A 23,360-nucleotide genomic window follows, 5' to 3' on the forward strand; every position below is an offset into this window, starting at 1 on the left:
TGTACATATATGTTTTAAAAATCAATATGCTTTAATAGTTACAACAGGAAACAGCCAAACAGGTGGCTGCAAAAAAAGTATTTAATTATATTTTTATTTATTTAATATTCATTGATCCATGTTGTTTACTTTTGAGCAATCTTTACGTGCTCGGAAGTAAGTCAAAGATGGAAAAATGATCGAACACTGCATGCAGTACATGTCTACGTTAATTGTGGTTGATCTCAGTCTCTACTTAGACGATAATGTTATTTCTGCAAGCTTGCTATTATTACTAACATTACTCTCAGTCGCAGTAGTCCATCTTTTACTGTTAGAAATGCAACTCACTCTTCTTCTCTTGTTTCTGTTAGCCCCTTGTGTAACTCCATTGACCTTCGATTTCCCCAGCTTTCCCAATAATGTGTCCAACACTCTAATAATCCCAGAAGGAGATGCTTCTATCAACGGCCAATTCCTCCGACTCACCAATAGCGCTGCCGACGCCCCTAACAAGAACAACAGCGTCGGCCGAGCCACCTACTACAAGCCCTTCCTCCTCAGCGAAAAAGCCACCGGAAGGCTCGCCGACTTCACCACAGATTTCAAATTCGTCATCGATTCCCAAAACAAAACATCCTATGGCGACGGGCTCGCCTTCTTCATAGCGCCAAGCGAAACCAACCTCAACGGCTTACTGGCAGGCGGCAGTATGGGCCTCCCCGTCGAAAACCTCACAGATCCGGCAGTATGGTACTCCTTTGTGGCGGTGGAGTTTGATATCTTCCAAAACATAGAGAAATACTTCAACGATCCCGACGGCAATCATGTGGGTATCGACGTCAACTCTTCCAGGTCTGAAGTTACTGAGTCTTGGAATGGTAGGATTCAGGATGGAATAACAAATAGTGCTTGGATTCGTTATAATTCTAGCTCAAAAAATCTTACTGTTAACTACACTGATTATTCTTATACGGTGGTGGAGTATCGTACTTTCTCTTACAAACTGGATCTGGAACAGTACTTGCCGGATGAGGTCATTGTTGGTTTCTCCGCTTCAACCGGTAGTTTGGTTGCTCTACACAAGATCGTCTCATGGAGTTTCAATTCAACTGAACTCAAGACTGCAACAAAAAACCCATCAGTTCCGGCGCCAAGCCCCAAAATAGGACTAAAGATTGGAATAGGCATCTTTGGATGTGTTCTACTTTTCGGTGGCTTGGGTTTGGTTTGGTTCATCTGCTGGAGGAAGAGGCCGGAAAGTAGTGGAGAAACTACTGATGAAGATCCTGTTGTTCGTGACTTGATTGACGACAACGAATTTGAGAAGGGGACTGGCCCAAGAAAGTTTTCGAACGCCGAGCTGGCTCAGGCCACAAGTAATTTTGAGGAGGCAAACAAGCTTGGAGAAGGAGGCTTTGGTGGGGTTTATAGAGGCTTCATAAAAGACTTGAGCTCAGATGTTGCTGTGAAGAAGATATCCAGAGGGTCTAAACAGGGGATCAAGGACTACGCAGCAGAAGTAAGGATCATCAGTCAACTTAGGCATCGGAATGTGGTGCAACTCATTGGTTGGTGCCACCAAAAGAAATTACTACTTGTTTACGAGTTCATGCCCAATGGCAGCTTAGATTCCCATTTGTTCAAAGCAGAAAGCGTGCTACCTTGGGAGACAAGATACAGAATTGCCAAAGACTTGGCCTCTGGGTTGCGCTATCTACACGAAGATGGACAGCAATGTGTGCTGCATAGGGATATCAAATCCAGCAATGTTATGCTGGATTCCGATTTCACCGCCAAACTTGGGGATTTCGGGTTAGCTCGACTTGTGGACCATGGAAAAGAATCGCAAACGACGGTTGTGGCTGGAACCAGGGGATACATGGCTCTAGAATACCTAACAACAGGAAAGGCTAGCAAGGAATCTGATATCTATAGCTTTGGAGTTGTTGCTTTGGAAATAGCATGTGGGAGGAAACCCATCGCTTTCAACTTGGGAAGTAGCCAAATCAATATGGTGGAGTGGGTTTGGGAGCTTTATGGACAAAGGAGAGTCATTGAAGCAGCTGACCCAAAACTTGGGAGAGATTTTGATGAGAAACAAATGGAGTGTTTGATGATTGTTGGGCTGTGGTGTGCTCACCCAGGTTATAATTTCAGACCTTCTATAAAACAAGCGATTCAAGTGCTTAACTTCGAAGTTCCATTGCCCGATCTCCCATTAGAGGTGCCTGCGTTTCATCCTCCAATGACGAATTCAACTACTGGTTCTCAAGGAAGCCAAACTGAGTCTTCGTATGGTAATAACACCACAACAAATTCCTCGCAGTTCACCGCATCTTCTACAACAAATTCTCATCCGTCAATTTCTACAGGGTAAGTAATAAGTCATCAACTTTAATAATTATGATAGCTTGTCCTCTTTATATTTTAGTTGTGTACCATTGCTCTGGGAACGGGTTTTTTTTTTCTAGTAAATAAAAAGGGCTGCTTTACTAAGGTGTTGGAGGAGTTGGTTTGGAAGTGTAATTGTAAATTCAGGCACTCGAGTTCGAGTCTCTGTTCGACCCTTGGAGTTAGACAGCAAGAGAGGTAAAATCTTTTGTGAATCTTCTAGGCTCGGTGTGGATTGTTTACCTTTGACCGACTCAAATGATTAGTTTGACGCTCGAAAACTGATTCAGGATCCCTTCAGTTGCAAATACAAAACAAAAATGGGACTGCTTTGTTTCGTGTTTAGTGTTTCTTTGATATGAAAATATTCATTATTCCAATAAAGCAAAATAGTCTTATCTTTTGGACATTATTATTGTGTGCATGCCTCTCTTTTCCTTACTGTGTACTGAATTTTTCTCTGTCTGGAGTTAGTATATATACAGATTGACTTGAATGCTAGCTAATAGTTTTTGCCGGTTAAGTTATATATAGAGTAAGAATTGATATTGTATACATCTACTTTGCATCATATACTGTTGCACTACAGCATAAATTGTTGTACTTGTTGTAATTCATTAGAAAGGGTTTAGGGTTAATTCATTAGAAATTTTTAATTAACCATTATAGTAGGGCATCATATATTTTGTAAGCCACAACTAGAACCGTACGTTTTAATGGCGTCTAATCCAATGTTCCACTAATTTTTTAAATTGATTTTTGTTGATCAGGTCTCATGAATGTGAGAGAGTCTTAAATGATATGAAGGAATGACAAAGATGATCGAAGATGGTGCCTTGCTCTTTGTTTGTGTTTCACCAATATTTAAAAGTTAAATACTGTGTTTTGATGAAACAATTTCTATTAGTAAAAAATTATGATTGTATTAATTTGTGTTGAACATTTGGGTTTTACATTGTTGAAGTTTGTAATTTAAGGATATATTTGATACATGTCATGCTTGCGTTTTTTTCTTCTTCCTTTTATCGAACATGGAATACTTGCTTTGGAAATCAAATAAGTGAAAAGAAATTATTCTAGCTTTCCAAACTTAATTGATTCATAATAATTTGGAAGGGTTAACTACCAAGCAATTTTATGTAATAAGTCATCAACTTTAATAATTATGATAGCTTGTCATCTTTATGTTTTAGTAAAGTGGGGTTGCTTTGTTTTGTGTTTCTTTGATATGAAAATATTCATTATTCCAATAAAGCAATAAGGAAATTACATCAACAATATCAATACCACATTATAGTCTTAAAAGTTACTGTCCATCAAATCCACATTATATCTCAAAACTGTTTGCCTTAATAAAGAAAGACGTACAAATGTACAATTTGTCATATGCTTCCTTATCATGCTTTCTAAATTGTTTCAATTATCATGCTTCAATACAGATAATTCTGAGCATATAATATCATTCAAAACGTACGGTACAAAATAGTCTTATCTTTTCGACATTATTATTGTGTGCATGCTTCTCTTTTCCTTATAGTATGCTGAATTTTTCTTTGTTGATCTTGATGGAATGGATATTGATATTAAGAGTCCAAGAGAAGAAACTTGTTCTCTTGACTACGTAGAAAATTTTGTATAACTGAAAAATGCTTCTGATATTGATTCTGCAGTAGCATACAAGACAAGGTTTAAATAGCTAGACTCTCTAACAGATAAGACTGCCCACACAACATTAAATATTACATAGAAAACTGAAAAGACACATATAGAAAAACAAAACACAGCTAACACTTAATTAATTTCAACCACCATAATAACTAGAGAAGTCTAGATTATTCTCAACAGCCCCCCTTAAGCTAGACTTCTTTAACTCCAATTAAAGTCCTCATCTTGACGAGCAGGTCCTTCTTCAATAGTTTAGTGAATAAGTCTGCAAGTTGGTCTTGAGACTTGCAAAACTGAACTTCAACTTCTTTTCCCTTGATTAATTCTCGAATAAAATGGAACTTAATCTTGATGTGCTTACTCTTGCTGTGAAATATTGGATTCTTGGATAGACATATGGCAGATTTGTTATCACAAAACATCCTGGTAGGACCTTCTTGAGCTTGATCCAATTCTTCCATGATGCTTCTTAACCACCTAGCTTGACAACCAGCAGAGGTAAGAGCAATATACTCTGATTCTACAGATGAGAGAGCCACAACAGGTTGTTTCTTGGATGACCATGAAACTGCACTTGAACCAATGCCAAAAACGTAACCTGAAGTTGTTAGTTTCTAGGATTTGTTATATTGGCTATTTTCCTTGTCAAAACAATTGTATTTATTTTTATTTAATCACTCACAAGCTCTAGGCTAGATTAAGGTCAAGTTCAGCTGTATTGAAGAAGTCAAGAATGAACAAAGACTCAAGGTATACTGCACTTCATTCATTTCATGAAAATATCAGTTTTTTGTCTATTTGACTAGTCATTCACTGATCATAAAGAATAATGTTTTTCACGTACAGTGGTTGATACTTAAGTCACAGTCACTACAGTGGGTCCATTTCGGGTTTTACTTTTAAAGCCCATTTCATTGAAAGCCCATGTTCTGTTTTTTACTAAACATGCATGTGCATTGCACATGGCTTGGTTCCCCTACTGTATCAATCAGATCTGATTGCATCTTTGCCATTCACGCCACACACCTTCACACATCAGCACTATTCATCATCTTTCCCATTTCTGATTTTTGCAAAATAAAGCAAAATTCTTTTTTACAGCTCCTCATTCCTATCCTTAGTAATACTAGGATACCCCTCTAGGACAAAGAGAATATGCCCCTCATTCGTCTCTTGTGGACAACCATTGATTGGCTTCCACGTGGCTTGGGCAAACATGAAAGTTGCGTGGGTGTGTGCGGGTATATGGTGCATTCTGTTCAGATCTTTTTGGGTGTGTGGATGAGCATTTTGAGCGTGCATTTTTTGGGGTTTCACGTCTGGGTATTTTCGAGGTTAAGTGCTCATCTTTAACATTTTCAGAAAATGGTCTTTTAATTCTTGAAAAATCAAAAAGATTTTCTGAACTTGTTTTTTGTTTCATCTAAAATTCTAAATGGGTTTGAGTGTTTAAATCTTCTTATATATTCTTCAAATACCTTCATTTTAGTTTTTAGTTGAAGGATTCAATATCAACCTTTTCATGCCTCTAGCTTGAGAAGGTTGATCTTCTTTTTAAGAATCCTACATTGGCATATCATGTTCATGCATTGATGAATCTACTGGGCTTGATGCGAATTGGTGCCATGGGTTGATGAGCTTGGAGTGGAGCTGCCTTCTTCATGAATGACCGATTGCCTTGCTTATGGAAGTTGCACAAAGGGGTAAGAAAGCTGCCACTTAGTCTAGGACTTAGTGATTGAGCTTGTGTGCTGTGTGCTCCCTTTGTATTGAACTTCTCATTTAGTGGATTGCTTGGTCAGCTGGATAGACCCCCAGTTTTTACCCTTTGTGGTTTTTCTGGGTGAACATCTTGTGTGCATTTGTCTTCCTTGTTTGTGTTGTTATGCTTACTGACTCACTCAACTTTTAAACACAAATCTGTACTGTAGCTATATGCTTGAAATTGATATATGCCTTATATAACTGTCTAGCTAAACACACACCACTGTAGTTGTGGATAACACTGGGATGCCTACTGTGATGGGTCCTCTGAGTGTATAGGATGTCACTTGATCCTTGGTGTGCTTGATTTGTGTTGTTTACAGAAGTGATTTTTGGTTTTTAGAAGTCAATCTGGAGTTTCATATTTTCGTTACTGAACCGTCTGAGTTGTGTTTGTTTGACTAGTTCCTGAGTGATCACATAAACCAAAAATTGGAGTCCGATCACTGAAAGTGAAATTAATCAAGTTTATTAAGTGAACAGATCACCTAAATTAAATTTTCAGAAGTGCTCTTGCAATCATCAACACTTCCAGCCCAATCACTATCATTGTAACCTATCAAATTTGAATTTTTCACAGAATAATAATGAAGGCCATAATTGAGAGTTCCCTTCACATATCTCAGTATCCTCTTTCCAAGCTCCCAATGAACATCTCTTGGTGATTCCATAAACCGACTAAGGAAGCTCACAGAAAATGCAAGGTCTGGTCTTGTAGTAGTTAGAAACATAAGACCACCAACAAGACTACGAAAGAGTGTTTGATTCACTTTTGAATCTCCATCATTTTTCCCAACTTTAACACCAACTTCCATAGGAGTACTGACTGACTTAGCATCTTCAAGTCTGAATCTCTTCACCAATTCCTTGGCATATTTCTTTTGAGAGATACAAATACCATTTCCATTTTGTTTGACTTCAATTCCAAGGAAGAAATGAAGCAAACCCAAATCTGTCATCTCAAATTTTTTGGACATGGCTAACTTGAAATCATCACACATTTTAACACTACTTCCAGTAAAAATCAAGTCATCCACATACAAGCAGACAAATAAAATCTCACCTTGGGAATTCTTCCTTCTGTAAAGAGTGTGTTCATATGGGCATTTGTGAAACCCATATTCTTGAAAGAATGCATCGACTCTACTGTACCAAGCTCTTGGAGCTTGTTTTAATCCGTACAATGCCTTCTTCAATCTGCACACTTTTCCTTCTTCACATTTCTGCACATAACCAGGAGGTTGCTCGATATATACTTCCTCTTCCAAGATGCCCTGCAAAAAGGCTGACTTCACGTCCATTTGAAAGACAATCCACTGATTTTGGGCAGCAAGAGCTAACACCATACGAATGGTGTCAAAGCGAGCAACTGGAGCAAACACTTCATTGTAATCCACTCCATAACTTTGCTTGTAGCCCTTAGCTACTAAACGAGCTTTGTATTTCTCCACTTCTCCTTAGGCATTCAACTTGGTTTTATACACCCATTTCACACCAATGGGCTTCTTTTCTTTAGGAAGATAAACCAGCTCCCATGTGTCATTCTTCTTGATGGAATCAATTTCTTGATCCATAGCCTTCACCCATTTTTCATCTTTTGAAGCCTCTTCAAATGTAATAGGATCTGCATCTACAAATAAAGCAAAGGCTGCACCATCGTTAGCGATCATGACATATTCACTAGTTGGATACCTTGTGGATGGTTGATGAGGCCGAGTTGATCTCCTTGGTTCCACGTCTTCTTCTTCGCTGTTCTCATTAGAAAAAGATGATGATGAGACTGGTGATGATGGTGCTGATGATGGTGGAGATAAAATTGGAGTTGTTGGTGGAGGAGATGATAAGTTTGAAATATCCAGCAACATTGAACTTCTCTTTTCTGCTCCATTCTAATCTCAGGCTTCTTCCTCATTAAATTTTACATCCCGGCTGACAACAATCTTGTTGGTCAATGGGTTAAATAGCTTGTAAGCTTTGGCCTTCTCACTGTACCCAACCAAAATACACTTCTTTGACTTGTCATCCAATTTGCTTCTTGTTTCATCAGGAATATGAGAATAGGCTATGCTGCCAAAGACTCTCAAATGGCTGATACAAGGCTTTTGGCCACTCCAAGCTTCTTGAGGAGTCTTGTCTTCAACACTTTTGGATGATGCACGATTTAAAAGATATACTGCACACGCCACTGCTTCTGCCCAAAAACGATTCGGCATTCCTTTGGCTTTCAACATACTCCTTGCCAATTCCATGATGGTCATGTTCTTCCTTTCGGCGACCCCATTTTGTTGTGGGGTGTACCGTGCAGTAAACTGATGCCTAATCCCATTCTCTTTCAAGAAATCATCAAACTCATTAGATGTAAACTCACCACCTTGATCTGACCGCAAGGTTTTCAAGACAAATCCACTTTGCTTCTCAACTAAAGCTTTGAAAAACTTAAAGTAAGTAAACACCTCAGATTTTTGTTTGAGAAAATAAACCCATGTCTTTCTACTGTAATCATCAATGAAGGTCAGAAAATAACGATTACCTCCAGTGGATGTTGTGTTCATGGGTCCGCATACATCTGTGTGCACAAGCTCAAGTGGCTGAGATGTTTTCCATGATTTTCCAGTCTGAAATGAGTTTCTCTGATGCTTTCCCAGTACACATGCTTCACAAACTTGCCCTTGATGCTCTATAGTTGGCAGCCCTCTCACCATATGTTGTTTCCCCATCAAAGATAAAGTGCTGAAACTCAAATGGCCATAGCGGAGATGCCATAACCAAGATGAGTTCTTGATAAGAGCACTCAAGCAAGTAAAAGATTCATACTTGATATTCAAAGCAAACATATTATCTCCTGACATCTGCACCTTTGTAATCAGAGAGTTGTACTTGTCTCTAATCACGCAATGGTCTCCTTTGAAAAAAACTTCATGGCCTTTACGAATGAGCTGCCCCACACTTAGAAGATTATAGTTCAAATCTGGAACATATAGCACATTGCAGATTCGTTTTTGTTCTCCTGACTTGGAAAGAAATAGGATATCTCCACATCCTTTAGCCACAAGCTTACCACCATCACCAATTTTTACTTCAGAACTGATGGCATCATTAAAATTGATAAATGCATCTTTATTTCCTGTCATATGGTTGCTACAACCACTGTCCAAATACCATATGTCTGCACAAACTCTTCCCTCCTTGGCAGCTGCACAAGCAAGTAGAACCACATCATCATTTTCATGGTCTGAAGCCTTTTCATGCATAAAGCTGGACTCATCTCCTCCATTTGTCTTGTTTCTGCAGTTTGCTTTTATGTGCCCATATTGCTTGCAATTGTAGCATTGAATATTTGAGAGAAAGGAACCTTGACCTCTTCCTCTTCCACGTCCTTGTCCTCTTCCTCTTGCTGGAACTTGATTGCTTGGAGAGCCTTGAAAATTAGTTTCTTTTTTATCATTCATATAGCCATGACCTGGACTAGTTCTTCCTCGCCCACGAGTAAAGTTGCCTCTTCCTCTTCTAAAGCTTCCTCTGAAAGAGACTTGAGATTGAAAAGCTTGCTCAATAGGACTAGAATCAAATTGCTTCAAGCGTAGCTCATGAGATTGAAGAGAACCCATCAGACTGTCAAGTGACAAAGTGGACAGATCTTTGGATTCTTCAATTGCCACCACAATATACTCAAACTTGCGAGACATGCTTCGAAGAATTTTTTCAGCAACTCTTTGATCTTCAATTTTTTCTCCATTAATCCTCAATTGATTAACAAGAGTAATAACACGATTAAAGTAATCTTCAACTGATTCAGATTCTTTCATACGCAACATATCAAACTCACCTCTTAAAGTTTGCAATCTTGCCATCTTGACCTTATCTTCACCCTTGTAGGATGCATAAAGAGTGCCTCATGCTTGCTTTGCAGTAGTAGCAGTAGAAATTCTTTCAAAAATGACTTCATCCACAGCTTGAAAAATGAAAAATAATGCCTTCTTATCCTTCTTGCGAATCTCTTTCAACTCAGTGACTTGCTGTTGAGTGAGGTCTTCTTGATTTTCTGGCTCCACAAAACCACTTTCAACAATCTCCCATAGATCTTGAGCAACATACAACACCTTCATTTGAATGCTCCACTGGTTATAATTCTTCCCAGTGAACTTTGGAAGTTGGGGCTGCATCATGTTGTTGTTTGAAGCCATGGATCTACTACTGAGCTCTGATACCACTATGATGGAATGGATATTGATATTAAGAGTCCAAGAGAAGAAACTTGTTCTCTTGACTACGTAGAAAATTTTGTATAACTGAAAAATGCTTCTGATATTGATTCTGCAGTAGCATACAAGACAAGCTTTAAATAGCTAGACTCTCTAACAGATAAGACTGCCCACACAACATTAAATATTATATAGAAAACTGAAAAGACACATATAGAAAAACAAAACACAGCTAACACTTAATTAATTTCAACCACCAGAATAACTAGAGAAGTCTAGATTATTCTCAACAGATCTGGAGTTAGTACGTATAGATCGACTTGAATGCTAGGTAATAGTTCTTGTCAGTTAAGTTATATATATAGTAAGAATTGATATTGTATACATCTACTTTGTGGAGAAGGGAGAGTCATTGAAGCAGCAGAGCCAAAACTTTGTGGGAATTTTGATGAGAGACAAATGGAGTGCTTGATGATTGTTGGGTTGTGGTGTGCTCACCTGAATTATATAACTTAAGGCCTTCTATACAACAAGCAATTCAAGGTGCTTAACTTTGAAGTTGCATTGCCCATCCTAATGTTGTCTAGTGATGCTACTAGTTCTGGAAAAGGGGATCAAGTAGTTTTTATAGTTCACCTCATCTTCTACAACAAATTCTTGTTCATACATATCATTCTGGTAAAAGCCATATGTCTAATTTAACAATTGTGATATACCTGCATACAAATGTACGTCTTGTAATTTATTTTATAATTGTAATAGTTTTCCACTTTCCAGAATACCCAATCCAACTATAAAAAAACTAGAAAAGAAAAAGGGTGGTGTAGTAAACTTTCCCCCTTGTTATTTCCTTGGTTCTAGACCAGAGACTTGACTTCCATTCAACAGTGGCTGCTGGATTCAACACCAAATACAACATTACTCTCTGATTACCTAACAGCAAAAGTTCAGTAAATGGTGAACTTAATAATAAAGGACTGCACATATCTAAGTTCACCATTTCCTTTAACTTAATAATAGGATTACCCTTATATAAATGGACAAACATAAGGAAGTTACTTTGAGGGACAATGTATCTAAAGGCTAAATTCACTTCAATATTTCTTAATTTCAATTAATTATTGTTTTAAATCGAATGGTTAGATATATTGTCCGCTACTTGTTCCCCAACTTAAATCCATTAGAATATTTTAGATGTACTTATCACATACCATGGTTAGTTGCTTACTAACTCAAGTATCATTTTGGACTACGAACTTATTTTTTGAATTATATAGTTCACGAACTTTTACTCGTGTATCATTTTAGTTCATTCCATCAATTCCATATATATTTTTATGGCAATTTTAAAGAGATAGGTGAGTTACAATTTTTACCTTTCAAAAGGGGCTCATATGCTTGACACGTAACTAAAATAAACGGAAAAAATGGATGAAATTGACAGAATTAACTCAAGTGATACACAGGTGAAAATTTGTAGATTATTGACTTTAGAGTATAGAGTTCAAAAAACAAATTAATGAACCAAAATGATATTAAGGATAAAATTCGATAACCATTGTTGTAATTTGCTCTATAAGTTATAATGACTCGATTAGAACCTCGTTTCTCCCTTAAAGCATGTACAATGGTTTTTTGCTATATGCTATATTTAGCATGACTCTTAACATTTAGCAATAGCTGTTGTGTTTTTTGCTCCAATGACACAAAAGCTATAGCTATATATTAGTATGTTTAAGTTTTTTAATATATTCATATATATCCTTAAAATTTAAATTTAATATATTAAATTATTTTAATAATTATATCATTGTAAATATTTGAATGAAATCTTTAATATAAGCCCAATATTAATAGAAAATTAGGATTAAATACCAAATTTCAATAATTTTTTGGTATAGCATGAAGACCATATAATTTTTCAATTGAACTACCAAATTTAAATGTAGTTTTTTAGATTAGATCACAAATATATTAGCCTCTTTGATTTAAGCTTTTTTCATTTGACATTTTTATCCTTTGGCCTACATATGATGAGTGTTAGTTAAAATTTATAAGGTTTTGACAAAATTGCCCTTGAGACTTTTATATTATCTTGAAAATTTGCTAATATAGTCTCAACTTCACATTTAGTTGTGACTGTACGACAGTCACATCTAAGTTGTGAGACAGTCACAGTTAAGTTGAGACTTAATTGAATTTTTTTTAAAGAAATAATACTACAATATAGTATAAATATATGTCAAAACAATATTTTTACTCAAAATAATATATAGTATAGTGGTGTAAGTTGTCTCTTTCAATTTACCAAGACAATCACAGTTAAGTTGTGACTGGATTGATTTTTTTTTTTAATACAATATAGTATAAATTAATGTAATATTTGTGATATAATATTTTTTTTATTTTTTTATTGTAGTGGCATGTGATGTAATATATGTAAATTCTAATACCTTTTACTTTATTAATTTATTTGACTTTTCAACTAGTACCTAATCTAAAATGCTATTTAATTTTGATACCTAAACTAAAAAGTTATTGAAATTTAGTAGTTAAAATCAATGGACCTCAATATTAAATATACCTTCATTTATTATAATTTTTGGAATTTTGCAATATACCATCTACCTTCCAATTATTATTTTTTATGCCTAAGAGCTGTTGGTTGCAGCCCAAAAATGCAACAGGCCAAAATTTGAAATGGGCCAATCAGCCCATGACAGCTGGCCATCATCAATGCCAATCTTGCTACAACGTGAATCCCACAGCCACGTGAATTCCTTTTCTCTCTCTTCGTGCTTCCTTCATTCAACAGCCACTAATTTCTTTCACCTGCCTTTTCTTCTCTTTTTTTATCCATACTTTTCACATTGTTGGCCCATCAGTTTCTTGAGTTCCTTAATAACAATTGCTAAATTTTCTGCTATATATAGTGAAAAATTTAAAATAGCATAACAAATTCTAAATTTAGTCATGCCATTGTAATTAGTTTTTTAACACATTCTGCTATATTTAGCATATAACATAGCATTTAGTCATACCATTGTACATTTTACTAAAATATTAATTTGGGTATTAAACTAATAATATTTAAATATATTTAATATTGGGTCCATATTAAATATCTCATTAAAATATTTACAATAATATAATTATTCAAATAATTTAATATATTAAATTTAATTTATAAGGATATATATAAATATATTAAAAATATAAACATACTAACATATAGGCTATATAGCTATAGCTTATGTGCCATTAAAACAAAAAGCATAAAAATTATTGCTAAATATTAAAAATCATGCTAAATATAACATATAATATAGCATATTGTAAAAAGCCATTCTACATGCTCTACAGCATCTCCAAGCATGAGCTATTGAGCCAGACGTTCAAAGCAAAATGTCTTTATCAACCTACGCAAATGTGACCCTTAGTACATAAAAAATTGAGTCTATTAATTATTAGGTACTGACACATTTTTTTATTACTCAAAACACACCAAATGCCTTATAATTCCTTTGCGGGCCATCTTTTACAAATCTGGGCGTTCATGGTCTCCGTTTGTACCAGACCCTTTCTCTTTCCCCCTCTCTTCTTCCTCTTTTCTTCTTCCCTCCCTCTCCCTTTATCTCTCTTCTCTCCTCTGTCCATCTCTCTACTATGTTGCAGCTTAATTGAACTAGTTAATTTAATTTATAAAGATATATATAAATATATTAAAAATATAACCATACTAACATATAACTATAACTTTTGTGCCATTAGAGTAAAAAGCACAAAAATTATTACTAAATGCAAAAAATCATACTAAATATAACATATAATATAGCATATTGTAAAAAGCCATTCTACATGCTCTAAAGCATCTCCAAGCGTGAGCCAGTCGTTCAAAGCAAAATGTCTTTTATCACCTACGCAAATGTCACCCTTGTACATAAAAAAATTTCCATCTTAAAAGTTTCTCACTCCGACACGTACAGCAAATGATTATAGGACTTATTATTTTATTATGTATATATATGTTTTAAAAATCAATATGATTTACTAGTTACAAACAGGAAACAGTACTACTGCACATATATAATGCTTTAATATTAAAAATCAATATTGATTTTTAATAGTTAAAAATCAATATGATTATAGCCCTGCAGATTTGACTCCTCCGCCAAAAATCCACAGGTAAACTCGCTGATTTCACCACTAATTTCACATTTGTAATCGATTCCCAACACAAAACCCCCTATGCTGACGGGCTCGCCTTCTTCCTGGCGCCAAACGGGTCCTTACTCAACAGCACACTAGGAAGTGGTGGCAACCTTGGCCTCCCCGTTGCAAATGGAAACATGTCGACGTACCCGTTTGTCGCGGTGGAGTTTGATATCTTCCAGAACGACTGGCTATCCGCAGATCCTGCTGGTGATCACGTCGGTATTGACATAAATTCTCTCAAGTCTAATAATACAAAGCTTTGGAATGGTAGTATTACTGATGGACAAATAAATAGTGCTCGGATCAGTTATGATTCTAGCTCAAAAAATCTTAGCGTTGCCTTCACTACTTATGTGAATGGTGTCCGAGTGATGAGTTATCTTGATTACAATGTGGATCTGATTCAGTACCTGCCGGATTTGGTCATTGTTGGGTTCTCAGCTGCAACAGGTGCTCTGACTGCTCTGCACAAGATCAACTCATGGAGTTTTAATTCACCTTCACTGCGTGATGAGAATTCAACAACCACCACATCAGTAGTTCCTCCGCCAAGCACCAGTGTTAAACCCAACTCAGGAAGTGGCAATACAGGACTAGCAGTTGGGCTGGGTGTTGGTGGATGTGTAATCTTGATTGGTATGGTGGGATTGGTTTGGTTCATCTTTTGGAAGAAGAAGGAAACAGGGGATAGTAGCGATGAAGATCCAATGGTTAATGACTCCATCGATGAGGAATTTGAAAAGGGGACAGGCCCCAGGAAGTTTTCCTACAGAAAATTGGCTCGATCGACGAGTAATTTTCCAGAGGCAGAGAAGCTTGGAGAGGGAGGGTTTGGTGGGGTTTATAGAGGCTTCATAAAAGAGTTGAACTCATATGTTGCTGTCAAGAGGATATCAAGTAGGTCTAAACAAGGGATGAAGGAGTATGCTGCAGAAGTAAGGATCATCAGTCGACTTAGGCACAGGAATCTGGTGCAACTCATCGGTTGGTGCCATGAAAAAGGAGAACTCCTACTTGTTTACGAGTTCATGCCCAACGGCAGCTTAGATTCCCATCTATTCAAAGCAAAAAGCTTGTTAGTTTGGGAGGCAAGATACAGAATTGCTCAAGGCTTGGCCTCTGGGTTGTTCTATCTACACCAAGAATGGGAGCAATGTGTGCTGCACAGGGATATCAAAGCCAGCAATGTTATGTTGGACTCGAATTTCAACGCGAAACTTGGGGATTTCGGGTTAGCTCGGCTTGTGGATCATGGAAAACAATCACAAACAACGGTTCTGGCTGGAACCATGGGCTACATGGCTCCTGAATGTGTCACTACAGGAAAGGCTAGCAAAGAATCAGATGTCTATAGCTTTGGAATTGTGGCTTTGGAGATAGCCTGTGGTCGAAAACCGGTCGATCCCAAGCTTGATAGCAGTCAAATTAACATGGTGGAGTGGGTTTGGAAGCTTTATGGAGAAGGGAAAGTCCTCGAAGCAGCCGATCCAAAACTGTGCGGAGATTTTAATGAGAAACAAATGGAATGCTTGATGATTGTTGGGTTGTGGTGTGCTCACCCAGATTATAATGTCAGGCCTTTGATACAACAAGCAATTCAAGTACTTAACTTGGAAGTTCCATTGCCCATTCTCCCATCAGAGATGCCAGTGGCAACCTATTTTGTGTGAGTAAATCAATTGAATAAAATTATGCAGAACTTCAACACTTGAATACAATATATCTTAAGGATAATGGAGTTAAGATCAGAGTTACATACCGTTGTTGGCCATTGAGAATTGATGGAGACTGATGATTGAAACTTCTTAGACAAATCTTAATCCTGAGACTTCTTCTACTCTCTGTCTCTCTTTACACAAGTTGTTTCTTTTACTGATGGAATAGTTAAGTTACACAATATGTTCAAGGGTCTGTGTCTATTATAGAGGAGAGTAGAGGGCCACAGAAATTGATAAGAACGTGCTATTTAGAAAACCACCCATCATGGACTTTTATCTAAAAGCAGTTATGTGTTTACTGGCTTCCTTAATTTGTGGAGTCCAACATACATGAAAAACATGTAGTGGGTAAATGGGTCACCAACGTGAAACTAACATTCTCCCACTTGACCCATTAAACTATCAAGATGCAGAATTGCAGACTATGAATATTTCAAAACATGCAATTTTATAAAACTTTTTGACTCAGTTGGATTCCACACTAAAAGAATATGTGATCACAAAAGTCTTTCAAAACAGCCAGTGAGTCCATACTTATTAAAGCTATGATACTCTGATTAGTCCAAATCATCAACATGAGTCATAGCGGTTGTATAACATCTACGTCATATTCCCTTCTATGTACCACAAAATTGATGACTTTTGTAACCCAGTCTATTATGCCTAATAGCCCCTGTAATTTGTCTTGTTAAGACATTTCCTGTTAATAAAACAGCCAAAACAATATGTGCACAATTTGAAACAGGAAAAACATAAACAAACTTTTACTGCGCAGTATGTCAATAATTATTAAAACACACAAAACCACATATCATGAATTACTCAAAAGACCCATCCTTGCAACATGTTCCTTATATGTCTTTGGAGGCAATCCCTTAGTTAACGGATCAGCTATCATAAGAGTGGTGCTTAAATTTTCTATTAACACTTGTTGTTCCTTGACTCTTTCTCTAACAACCAAGTACTTAAGTTCCATGTGTTTAGAACCACTAGAGTACTTTCCATTCTTAGAGAAGAAAACTGCTGCAGTATTATCACAATATATTCTCAGTGGCCTGGCAATGGAGTCCACAACACCAAGTCCTGAGACAAAATTATGTAACCATAAAGCATGATTCGGGGCCTCAAAACACGCCACAAACTCGGCCTCCATCGTCGATGAGGCAGTTATAGACTGCTTTATACTTTTCCACGAGACTACCCCACCAGCTAGCATAAACACAAAACAAGATGTGGATTTTAAGCTATCTTGGCAACCAGCAAAATCCGAGTCTGAGTACCCGATCAGTTCTAATTGATCTGATCTACTATATGTGAGCATATAATCCTTCGTCCCTTGAAGATATAACCTTCTTTGCTGCCCTCCAATGTTCCATTCCTGGGTTACTCTGATATCTACCTAGCATTCCAATAGCAAAGCTAATATCCGGTCTGGTACAAGTTTAAGCATACATCAAGCTCCCCACAGCTGATGCATGTGGAATCTTATTCATCCCTTCTCTTTCTAAGTCATTCCTTGGACACTGTTTTTCATTTAACTTATCACCTTTAACTATTGGTGCATCACTGACTGAACACAACTGCATATTGAATCTCTCCAAGACTTGATTGATATATCCTTTCTGAGATAGTCCTAGCAATCCTCGAGATCGATCCCTAAAGATCTCTATGCCAATAACATAAGCTGCCTCACCCATATCAACCATCTTAAAGTTCTTGGCAAGATATTCCTTGGTTTCGTGTAACAAACCAAGATCACTACTAGCTAACAATATCATCCACGTACATAACCAAAAAGATAAACTTACTCCCACTGATTTTCAGACATATACACTGATCAATAGTGTTTTCCTTAAATCCGAATGAGGTAATGATATCATTAAACCTTATATACCATTGCCTAGAAGCTTGTTTAAGCCCGTAAATGGATTTCTTTAATTTGCAAGCTAAATTTTCTTTTCCTTTCTTTGCGAACCCTTCAGGTTGCTCCATGTAGATATCTTCATCCAAATTCTCATTCAGAAAAGCGGTTTTCACATCCATTTGATGTAACTCTAAGTCATAATGAGCTACAAGTGCCATGATGATTCTAAGTGAGTCCTTCTTAGACACTGGAGAGAATGTCTCTTTATAGTCAATGCCTTCCTTCTGAGTGAAACCTTTGGCCACAAGTCTGGCCTTATATCGCTTGATATTGCCTTTAGCATCGCGCTTGGTCTTAAAGATCCATTTACAGCCGACTTTCTTACAATTATTAGGCAATTCGACGAGATCCCAGACACAATTCTGGTCCATTGATTTCAATTCTTCATTCATGGCATTTATCCATTTACTAGATTCATCACTCTCAATGGCTTGTGAAAATGAAATCGGATCTTTCTTAATCCCAATATCATAATCAGATTCCTGTAGATACACCACATAGTCATCTGTAATTGCAGCCCTCATTTCTCTCTAAGATCTTCTCAGAACTACCGGTTGTGGTGGTTTTACAACATTTTCAATGATGATATCTTCATGGAGTGGAGATGCATTTTCATTATGTTGTTCATTCACTTCAGGTTGCGGAGCATTCTAAGGAATAACAACATTATCTTGAAGAGGAAAAGGTGGTAGGATATCCACTCTTATTTCTTCAAGATTCACCTTTCGTGATTCTTCACTCCCACTAATTTCGCCATTTTCTAGGAATCTAGCATTGCCAGTTTCAACTATCCTCATACTATGGTTAGGACAATAAAATCTATACCCTTTAGACTTTTCTGGATAACCAATGAAATATCCATATATTGATCTTGAGTCTAACTTTTTCTCATGTGGGTTAAAGATTCTTGCTTCCGTTGGACAACCCCAAACATGTAAATGTCTTAAACTAGGTTTCCTACCAGTCCACAACTCAAAAGGAGTTGTTGGGACTGCCTTACTAGGAATTCTGTTTAAGATATACATTGATGTCTTTAAAGCTTCATTCCACAATGATTTAGGTATAGTAGTAAAACTCATCATACTCCTAACCATGTCTAAAAGCGTATGGTTACGCCTTTCAGCAACTCCATTCTGCTGTGGCATACCTGGCATTGTGTATTGAGCACAAATGCCATGCTTTTCAAGAAATTTGGCAAATGGGCCAGGATTTTGTCCTGACTCATCACATCTACCATAAAACTCTCCACCTCTATCTGATCTCACAATTTTAACCTTTCTATCTAATTGTCTCTCGACCTCAGTAATGTACACCTTAAGGATGTCAATGGCTTGAGACTTTTCATGTATTAGATATACATAACCATAACGAGATAGATCATCTATGAAGGTGATAAAGTACCTCTCTCTAGTAAAACATGGAATGAACAGTGGTCCGCAAATATCTGTATGTATTATCTCAAAAAGCTCAGTGCTTCTTGTGGCACCTTTCTTAGTGTGTTTGGTTTGCTTTCCCTTAATGCAATCCACACACACTTCAAAATCAGTGAAGTCTAGATCATTCAAAATTTCATTCTTCACCAATCTCTCAATTCTATCCCTGGAGATATGCCCCAGTCTTCTATGCCACAAAATTAAAGATTTTTCATTAATTAGGCCACGTTTTAAACCAACATTTGAATGCAGGGTTACTAAAGATTGTGCAAACTCATGATTCAAAGAAATTTTATATAAACCATCATATAAAATACCAGAACCAACCATAATTGAATTAAACATCAAACTGAGTTTTCTACAACCAAATAAAACTGAATATCCAGCAACATCCAAAGTAGATAAAGAAACTAAATTCCTAGAAATCGAAGGTACATAAAAAGTGTTCATAAGATCCATCTGATGACCCGTCTCAAGGAGTAAGCAATAGGTTCCAACAGCTACAACTTCTGCTTTAAGACGGTTCCCCATATAGACAAATCTTTTACTTTCCTTCGGTTTCCAGCTTATAAGGTATCCCTGCATTGAATTTGTTATGTGAGTTGTGGCCCCAAAGTCAATCCACCAAGTATTAGAAGGAACTTCAGCAAGATTTGATTCATAACATACAAAAGAAGTATTCATACCTTTCTTTTCGAACCAAGCCTTACGGTTGTTGCAATCTTTCTTCACATGTCCTTTCTTGCCACAGAAGTAGCATTTGACAATGAAGTTACTTCCATGGCCCTGGCTACTTTCCCCAGGTCCATTTCTTTTCATTGGTGGAAATTTCTTTCCTCTTTTCTTAAAACCTCCTTGAGTTACAGCCAGCACAGTTTGATGCCCTTCCTGCCTTAATCTCACTTCCTCTTGAATACACATACCAGTCAGCTCATTCAAATTCCACTTATCTTTGTGAGTGTTATAGTGGATCTCAAATGGGCCGAACTGAGCAGGAAGTGAGTTGAGAATGAATTGCACCAAAAAAGATTCATCCACCTGCATTTCAAGAGCTCTAAGTTTTGCAGCTTTGTCAGTCATATTAAGGATATGATCTTGAACTCCCTTGTTACCATCATATTTCATAGTAGTTAATTCTGCCATGAGTGTGCCTGCAAGTGACTTATCAACTGATTTAAAGCGTTCTTTCACAGCAGCTAAGTATTCCACTGCATTATCAGTCTGAAGAAGGGATGTCTTGATGTTATTTGCAATAGTCATCCTCATAAACATAAGACTGAGTCTGTTTGATCTCTCCCAGGCTTTCAAAACCTGTTCTGCATCATCATTAGCTTTTTTAGGTCTTTCAACCAAAAGAGCCATGTCAAGATCTAACACACCCAGCGTGAATTGAACCTGCTCATACCATTCAGAAAAGTTTGACCCATTGAGGGTCGGAATGCTAGATGCATGGGAATGCAAAGAAGTGGGAACATTCACTGAAATAAAAAGTATCAATGCTCATGTTAAGGCCAAAAGTCTTTAACATAGAATTTTAATATTAATCAAATATAGACAATTGATATCACTATGATAACTCCTTTGGGCGAAACCTTAGTATATCTAGTGTCTAATATTCTTATAGGTGCAAAATTATCACCTATAGAGGGCTAATGTATTTTATGTCACTTACATAGTTAGACATGTTACCTTTGGGTATCCAAATCTACCATACTAAATTACATAAATTACATTACTCCATCCAGTTCATAATTAATTGAAAGTGACTTCCTTTGGGTTAGTCTCAATCTCCTAATTATGACTGCCATCGAGAATATTATTGTCTTTTATATCATTTTATAATGATTAATCTTTCATGTAATTTAATATTCATGAAGCTTACTAATTTGGGTCACTTTGGCGACCATCAAACAATAAACCATATGAACACAAAATTAACCAACAATATTCTCTAATAAATGTCATACAATATCATTCAAAAGTATAACACGTAGAACACTAATAGTTTAAATAAAAGTATGAAACTATTAATCAAAATGAGATCAAGATGAAATGCTGAACAAGAAACCACTCACAGTTTCGACATCATTCTAGTAATTTGTATTGGAAACAAATAAAATGATCAACAATAATTCTAGTTAATTAAAGTTCTACCCAATATCAAATAATTCTAAGATACATTGATTCATAACCATGCTCTGATACCAATTGTGAGTAAATCAATTGAATAAAATTATGCGGAACTTCAACATTTGAATACAATATATCTTAAGGATAATGGAGTTAAGATCAGAGTTACATACCGTTGTTGGCCATTGAGAATTGATGGAGACTGATGATTGAAACTTCTTAGACAAATCTTAATCCTGAGACTTTTTCTACTCTCTGTCTCTCTTTACACATGTTGTTTCTTTTACTGATGGAATTAATAGTTAAGTTACACAATATGTTCAAGGGTCTGTGTCTATTATAGAGGAGAGTAAAGGGCCACAGAAACTGATAAGAACGTGCTATTTAGAAAACCACCCATCATGGACTTTAATCTAAAAGCAATTATGTGTTTACTGGCTTCCTTAATTTGTGGAGTCCAACATACATGAAAAACATGTAGTGGGTAAATGGGTCACCAACGTGAAACTAACATTTTGATCCTCCAGTATCATTCTCAATCTTGTCCAGTGATACTACTGGTTTTGAAAGAGGTTAAACCGAGTCTTCAGGCCATGGTTACAGCACCAATTCTTCTCAGTTCACCACATCTTCTGCATCAAATTCTTCTCCATCTGCATCACTTTTGTACAAACAACAAGTCTAATCTAATTATTATGATATACCAGTAAATAAATTTTTTAGTAATTTATGTTTAAGTTCTGTACTATTTTGTTGGGCTGTAGTGTGCACATCCAGATTACAATAGCAGACCTTCAATACAACAAGCAATTCAAGTGCTTAACTTCCAAGTCTCCCATCAAAGATGCCAATGGCCACCTTTCCTACCCCACTACTACAACTCTCAATGTTGTCTACATAAACTACTGGTTGCCTTCAGCCAATTGTTATAGCACCAATTCCTCACAGTTCACGGCATATTCTACAACAAATTCTTATCCATCAGCATCACTTCACCTAATTTATTAATTTTGATAAACCTGTGTCCAAAAATTTTTGTATTTTATTTTTGTAATGTATTTATTAAATTGATATGCTTGATGACGTTGTTGTATAATTTGTATTTGTGTTGCAAATATTTGTAAACTTACATTATACATCATCGAAATGTTGTTTAGAGTGGTCCTATGATGAGTCACCCACTTATGAACTCTCTATAAAATCAAGATATCTAAAAAATAATTATTCACACGCCACTTTGATAGTACAACTGTGTTCCACTTATAATAAATTTTCATCAAAGAATACGTCGAGAAAGAGCATCAAAAAATTTACCAGGCCGGCTATGATGAAATGAACCACTGAATTGTATACTGTTGATAGTAACTTAATACATATATGTGCACCGAGCAGAACTAATCTTGACAAGGAAATGAACACCCACCGCCCGCAAGGTCGGGACCTTTAAGAGTGTGAATTTGGGCCTTCATGCTGTATTGGGCTAGCTTTTATGTTGTATTGGACCTCTATATTGTATTGGACCTTAGTTGGGTCTTACTTATGTAAAAGTCCCACACTTGAGCAATTGTTAGGAAATGGCTCCCTATCCTCTATCTATAAATAGGGACTCTTACCCAGTAGAAAAGAATCTGTCCGATCTCCTCTTTTTCTCATCTTTAGATTTAGCTCTCATTTTCTCTCTAGAGCTTTCATGCTTTCTTTGTATAATGTAACACATTTATTCATAATAAGAACCCAAAAGACTTAAGTGGACATAGCCCGATCACATGGATCGTAATGAACCACTATACATCTTGTGTTCATTATGTGTTTGTTGAGTCTACCACCGATCTAAATTTGTGCATCAACATATACCTTTTGCATTCAGAGAGCTTTTTGGTTGAAGTTTAGTCCATAACCAAAAGCAGAATTTTCAAATAAAAATCGAAAATTGATC

At 36.5% G+C, this 23,360-nt stretch overlaps 2 pseudogenes; both read left to right on the top strand.

Annotated features, from left to right (window-relative positions):
* Positions 1-241: 241 nt before the first annotated feature.
* On the top strand, positions 242-2,431 carry LOC147297988 (L-type lectin-domain containing receptor kinase IX.1 pseudogene; annotated as a pseudogene).
* Positions 2,432-14,167: 11,736 nt separating this feature from the next.
* LOC147297989 (L-type lectin-domain containing receptor kinase IX.1 pseudogene) lies at positions 14,168-22,109 on the top strand (annotated as a pseudogene).
* Positions 22,110-23,360: the final 1,251 nt, after the last annotated feature.

Source organism: Dryas octopetala, chromosome 1, assembly GCF_963921425.1.
Source record: "Dryas octopetala chromosome 1, drDryOcto1.1, whole genome shotgun sequence".
NCBI classification, from domain to species: domain Eukaryota; kingdom Viridiplantae; phylum Streptophyta; class Magnoliopsida; order Rosales; family Rosaceae; genus Dryas; species Dryas octopetala.